Below are 7,555 nucleotides of genomic sequence, written 5' to 3'. Positions count from 1 at the left end.
AGTCTTCTGCTGGCCTCCGTAGCAGGCGATGAGTGGTCAAAAGTGCGCCTCATAGTCTCTATGAAATCGGCCAATGAGTAACATAGTTCGGTGTCTCTAGACCATTCTGCAGTAGCCCAGGCTGCAGCTCTTCCCGTTAAATGAGACACAATAAACGCCACTTTACCATGCTCAGATAAATAAGCTGCTGGGTTGTGTTGAAAATGCAGATCACACTGTACCAGAAAGGCTCTGCAATTCGAAGAGTCTCCGGAAAATCTCTCCGGAAGAGCCAGCCGTAATGGGGAGGAAACAGCCTGACCTGGGTCGTCAGCTGGAGTATTGACAGGCAAATTCTCAGCTGTGGATGACGTCACGGAGGAGCAGTCTGTTGATGAGTGAAAAAATTATTCATTTGGGCAACCAGTTGTTGCATCTGTGTAGATAATTCTTCCTGAACCCCAGCCTGGCGTCCTCTCAGCTCTTGTATTTCCCGGCTGACTTTGTCCAGTTTTTCCTCGTGATGAAAAATCGTCACGCCCTGTACCGACAGAGCGGCGTGAGCGTTCTTGGGTCGGCTGGGTCCATAATGTGGTCAGTTCGTTCTGTTACGACCTCAGACACTTAGGAAGTAGGACCCAATTGCACGACCGGGAGACAGAGATAAAGTATTTGTAAGTACTTTATTTTCGGTTCTGCAGTGAACAAAATGAAAGCGCTCACGTAGTGAGGATCAAAACCTTTTCAAGAGCATAACATAACCCGACCTGATCATGGCAAAAGACCAGACGAACTGACAAGGAACACTGGGAGACAGGGGAATTTAAGCACATGGTAACAAGACACAGGTGGGACCAATCAGGGGCGGGGCTGACACTGATGAGCATAGGAGACAGGTGTGATGACAGGTGAAAACAATCAGGAAGCCTGGAATGAGAGAAAGCGAACATAAATGACATGAACCTCTCTAGCATATCTGTCGGTGCACAACATCTAATCAACGTATCTTTGCCGTTTGTTGTCTCTCTTTTCTACAATGCTGTTATCAATTGGAAAAAGCGTCAACTATTAGTTTGCATGCATATCAGTGGAAGTCATGTTTTATTAACAATTCCCAAATTATTTCCCAGATTTTTCCGGATACCTGCTCTTTTTGTTTGATGAGAAGTAAGCACGCCTGTAAATAACCCCATGACGAGTTTATTGTTTTGAGTTGTTTGACTGTTTAGCATTTTCCTTATTGATTTTGATGTATGTATGCCTTTTATATTGTATTGTTTGAATACATATAGACGTGTTATACTACTTCCGCTTAACAGATAAATCGGACTTTTATTTTGAAAGGTTAAAAGGAGGCGCACTTTTTTTTACGTTAAACTGCGAACTTTATGGTATAGATTACGGACAGATGCGCATTTTATAAAAAGTTTAATAGTTGATTGGACCCGTATGAAGCTAACTCTGTTAAGGTGGCGATAAGGTGGTGATAGTTTACGAGTTTTAATGAATGTATTCAATACATTCATTAAAACTCGCACAGCCACAGACCACAGTTTGTCAGAATGGGCCGTGTGCTGTCTGGAACGGTGGTCAGTGATGTTGGAGCCCCACAGGGAACTGTTCTGTCTCCCTTCCTCTTCACCCTGTACACCAGTGACTTCCAGTACAACACGGAGTCATGCCATCTGCAGAAGTACTCTGATGATTCTGCAGTGGTCGGGTGTATTAGGGATGGACGGGAGGAGGAGTACAGGGCAGTGGTGAGTGACTTTGTAAAGTGGGCCGATGAGAACCACCTGCGGCTGAGCGTGGCCAAGACCAGAGAGATGGTGGTGGACTTCAGGAGGAAGGCGACAGCTCCTACACCTCTGAGTGTCCTGGGAGTGGACGTGGACATGGTGGAGGAGTACAAGTACCTGGGCGTCTCCATCGACAGCCGACTGAACTGGAAGGCCAACATCAACGCTGTGTACAAGAAGGGATGAGTCGACTCTTTTCCTGAGAAAGCTTGATCCTCCAACGTGTGCAGCATGATGTTGGAGTTGTTCGACCACTCGCTTGTGGCCAGTGTGCTGCACTTTGCCATTGTCTGCTGGGGAGCAGCATCGGGCCGTGACACCAGCCGTCTTAACAAACTGGTTAGGAAGGCTGGCTCCATCATCGGCTGCCAGCTGGAGCACCTGGAACAGGTGGTGGAGAGGAGGACGTTGAAGAAACTGGTGTCCATATTGGACAACCCGGACCACCCTCTCCACCACCTCCTACAGGGACAGAGGAGTTCTTTCTCCAGACGTCTCCTCACGCTCCGCTGCCACAAGGAGAGATACAGGAGAACATTCCTGCCGACGGCTATGAGGCTCTACAACAGTTCACCTCTTGCCAGATCACCCTAACCCTTCTTATATTTTGTGTTTTGGTTTTTTATTCTTGTGTGTTGCTGCTACTGACTCGACAAATTTCCCCTTGGGGATTAATAAAGTATATATCTATCTATCTATCTATCTATTACTCCTCCCTTCCTCCTCCCTTCCTCCATGTTTTTAAGACTTACTCTTTACTGTGAGCTCATTTGCTCATGTGAAGAAGGAATAAGGCTCAAACGCACCGATCATCGGTGACGCAGGTCGCTTCTGGTAATGTCCTCAGCATTTTTTATGTTTCTAGTCTCCGAGCCGAGGCTATAACATTTACTCCCTTTAAACATCATAGTTTATGTAGCTTTCTGGCGCCTTCTGCAAACTATTATGGCCTCGTCATCTCCCTTTTCTATGGTTCACCATTCCTTCAAACAAACTCCCAGTGAAGAGGGCTGTTTGCCTTTTATAGCCAGCACCCTGAACCCATAAACCACTTCAGTCATTTATTCGGAGCTATCTTTGGTGACCATATATTGTGCTGAATGACTTCTTTTATATTTCATATGTATTATTCTGCCACCTCCGGTCACAGGAGTGAAGAAGTGACTTTATGTGAAGAGACGCTGGCCCAGTTTCACACGAGGAGCCCAAACAGCCGTGAGCAGTAATCAGTAGTAATCAGTCGGCGTTCCAGTTAAACAGATGATTTAATAAAAAAAAAAGAGAAATCTGCTTTTCCAATATTTTATTTCATAACGTTGTTTTATGATGTTCACGCACCGGCATCATCAACGCTTTCTTTAGCTGGCGGCAAATTCTGTGTTGGCAATTTTAAAAAACAGCTACATATATTAAGATTATTAATAATAATAATAATATAAAGAAAAAATACATTATTAACTCTTAAAACTTAGAAGGGTTGGAAGCTACATTAAGCAATTGTTTTCATATGTCCAATGGGTTGAAAGGCCAAGAAGCCCCAAAATAAACCTGTATGCACCACATGGAGGACACAACGTGTGTGATTAGGCAGAACAGGAGCATTTAGCAATTATATATATATATAGTATTAGACCTATTTATGAGGTGGACTGAGATAATGCTCCAAAGAATAACACATATTCACGGTTCACAAAGTCAAAGTTTAACCGTCCCTTTATCCGGTCAGTCTTGTTGCGCTGCCCACAAGGGGCAACACAACAGACCAAACACCCTGAAGCAGTTAAATGTTCACGGTGTTAAGACGTGGCTTTGTCCAAGATAACAAATATGTTAAATTCCCTAAATCTAATCTAATTTACTTTTTATTTCATCTTTCCTTATGGCCACACTTGGCCAGATGCATGCTTCATTTATGTTATCTTTCCTTACTATCAAAGTATTTATTTCTTGTTAAACTGTAAGAAGTACCAAAATAAAATACTAAGTATAACAAAAATATCTAGTCTACCATTCCTGGGTGGCAACTTAAGATAATGATGATATCGACCTTCAGGATGAGCTTCAAGGTCACACGGACATCAGAGTTAAAAGATGTCACAACTTAAGCTTAATGGTTTATTCTCAAAGAGGAAACATTAAGCCCATTTTATCCAAAGCCACATAAGCCACAACGTCATCAAAAACTAGTACAAAATAAATCAAATATATTAAACTTTTTCTTGAAAACCGGGTGAGACGAAACACCGATTCACAATATTCCTTTTTTTGTGATCAAATCTTTTATTGGTTTTCGAGCTATGCACATGCAAAGGAAAAGATGTACACATTGTACGAATACAAAGGTACTCAGACAAAACACATTAAAATAAATCCAAATTAAAATGAAAAAGAATATATATATATATTTATATCTATATAAATACGGATAGACATGCACAAATCTGCACACATATTAACATATGCACATACCGGCATACCCTAATACATACACACAAATAATTAATTAATTTACCCCCTCCCACTGTTGGCGACGCCCACCCCATCTCCAGATATTATATAAGGGAATTTATTATATTATGTTACATTTATATATATATTGTTGAATTTTGCTTAAAGCCGTGGACCAACCATCCACAAATGATTAATAAACATGCATTCTGAAAATGAAGGAACATGTAAAAGCACATTGTGTGTTCTTCCTGCTTGTTTCCAATTGGACAGTCGGTACGTTGCTGCGAGGAACAGATGCTTCGTCAACATGCCGGGGAGCCGAAGGCCCGTTGGGGAATCACCGCTATCTCACTATAGCTCTCCGTATTAAACAGATCCTCCCTGTGGGAGGGGAGCAGTGTTCAATGGCAGCGTATGACCCGCCGTGCTCTTCAGGCTATTAAGGGGTGAGGATTCCCTCTTGCTTTCACACTCAAAGGATCAATACCTCTCCAAAATGCCCCAGCACCTGAACGCCTCGCATATTAGTTTCCTGTCTCACTTTACGGTTCTGCTGGTTTCTTCCTCTAAAACTTCGACCGGCCCCGGAATGCGAGCGAGGGGCTCAGTGAACACTCACAGAAAGGAACCGGCGAAGGATCGTCTCCACGGGCCTGCTGAGCGTGACCTCTTATATTTTAAGCTTTTTCGCTAATCTGCAGACTTAATTGAGTCTCATCAGGACACCAGAGCGAGGCCGGCGTCACGGCGGCAGACAGATGACGGAGATAAGTGCTCTCGTTAGGCGCTATCGACGCTCGGGCCGCCTGCGCCTCCCCCAGAGGACGCGCTCTGTCATCGGGCCGGGCGGCGGTGCAGTCTGGGAGATGTCAGGAGGGTCGAGAGGCAACAGAGGTGCAATTGAGGGCGGTCAATAAGATGACCGCCGCGAGGTCAGAGGTCGCTTGGTGTAATAATCACGGTCACGTTGCTTTTCGCTCTCCGACGGAAGGAGAGAATGAAGGATGACGACTATTCGCTCTGGCGGAGGTGCAGTTGTCCGATATTACGTACATACAGTGGTGTATAGTAACGAAGTAGAAGTACTTCGTTACTTTACTTAAGTAGTTTTTTTGGGTATCTGTACTTTATTTTACTACTTATATTTCTGTCTACTTTTACATCACTACATTTTGCAATGAAAACTTGTACTTTTACTCCGATACATTTCCCCTGAAACAGTATCGTTACTCGTTACTACGGAAAAAAATAATCATGAGAAACATCGGGGACTGTTGTGGAACACACCGCAGCGCACCTGAACGCAGCACGAGCACCAGGTTGGGGATCAGTGGTGCTTGCCGCGTGTTTTCTCTTCCCAGTGATGCCCAGGATGCTAGCGAGCGAGCGGCTACAGAGACGACTCATTTAATGTGGAGCAGCAATGGAAGCTACTCGAACAACCACGGGGACCAAGATCAACGTCCGTGGCCATATTTGGGCGAACTCTTTTCTTTTGTCGGAGTGAAAGTTTCTTCCTACCGGATGAAGTGCCTCTTATGCCGACCGAAAGCTACGGAGATATGGCCTTCAACAACTCACCAACCTAAGGAAACACATTGAGGTAAATTAAGATTAATCCCATGAGCCGCAATGTTAATGTTTAGTCATCATAAACCTGTTAAGATATCTAGCAGTGTTGTCCTCAGGATTGGAGTAAGTTATATCTTTGGCAGGAGGGGGGGAGGCAGGTGTCTGATTGTCCTACGCATGTTGTATGTTAGGCTAACGTTCGCTAGCTATCGTCAATTAAATGAGACAATTAGCGTGAGTGGAGTAGACGGATCTCTAGCGAGTTAATGAGCTGAAGAAGTGTTGACAGTTGTGAGAATTTGTTGATTTGAGTCATCTTAGCTATAATATAATGCTAATCATTACAGCATTATTATAATTATTTGTATTAATATTATAAGAGTGACGGTCCAGTAATGGCGACGATATTGATTTGGGACTGTTGTTGTGTTTAACTACAGAGATATACAAGTACATATTCACAAATCAACTCTGGATGCACGGACAGGGCATGAAACTAAATGTATAAACCTCAAATTAAAACAAACTATTTTGTACAAAACATTAGGTTGTAGTCATGACATGTTAGGAAGTGTTATTAATTCTATCATGTCTGTAATACTCTCACTTTATTTCAGGAATGGACGACATCAAGCAGCACATGGAAGAACCCTCCGTGCAGCTATGTGATGCCACCAGGTCCAGTTCATCTGATGAAGAGGACTTCTTCTTCGTCATCTCAAGGCATGACAGCAGCAAACAGCTGGATGGAGACGTGGATCACGTTGACTTGCTGAAATGCTTCCCAACTGTGTTCAGGCTGTCTATGAAGCTAAACACACTCTACCTGCATCAGGGCCTGTGAAGCTAGACACACTCTACCTGCATCAGGGCCTGTGAAGCTAGACACACTCTACCTGCACCAGGGCCTGTGAAGCTAGACACACTCTACCTGCATTAGGGCCTGTGAAGCTAGACACACTCTACCTGCATCAGGGCCTGTGAAGCTAGACACCTCTACCTGCATCAGGGCCTGTGAAGCTAGACACACTCTACCTGCATCAGGGCCTGTGAAGCTAGACACACTCTACCTGCACCAGGGCCTGTGAAGCCAGACACACTCTACCTGCATCAGGGCCTGTGAAGCTAGACACACTCTACCTGCACCAGGGCCTGTGAAGCTAGACACACTCTACCTGCATCAGGGCCTGTGAAGCTAGACACACTCTACCTGCATCAGGGCCTGTGAAGCTAGACACACTCTACCTGCACCATCAGGGCCTGTGAAGCTAGACACTCTACCTGCATCAGGGCCTGTGAAGCTAGACACACTCTACCTGCATCAGGGCCTGTGAAGCTAGACACACTCTACCTGCATCAGGGCCTGTGAAGCTAGACACACTCTACCTGCACCAGGGCCTGTGAAGCTAGACACACTCTACCTGCATCAGGGCCTGTGAAGCTAGACACACTCTACCTGCACCAGGGCCTGTGAAGCTAGACACACTCTACCTGCACCAGGGCCTGTGAAGCTAGACACACTCTACCTGCATCAGGGCCTGTGAAGCTAGACACTCTACCTGCACCAGGGCCTGTGAAGCTAGACACACTCTACCTGCATCAGGGCCTGTGAAGCTAGACACACTCTACCTGCACCAGGGCCTGTGAAGCTAGACACACTCTACCTGCACCATCAGGGCCTGTGAAGCTAGACACACTCTACCTGCACCAGGGCCTGTGAAGCTAGACACACTCTACCTGCACCATCAGGGCCT

The sequence above is a fragment of the Pseudoliparis swirei genome, chromosome 8 (assembly GCF_029220125.1).
Source record: "Pseudoliparis swirei isolate HS2019 ecotype Mariana Trench chromosome 8, NWPU_hadal_v1, whole genome shotgun sequence".
Classification (NCBI taxonomy): domain Eukaryota; kingdom Metazoa; phylum Chordata; class Actinopteri; order Perciformes; family Liparidae; genus Pseudoliparis; species Pseudoliparis swirei.
This window is presented reverse-complemented; position numbering follows the sequence as displayed.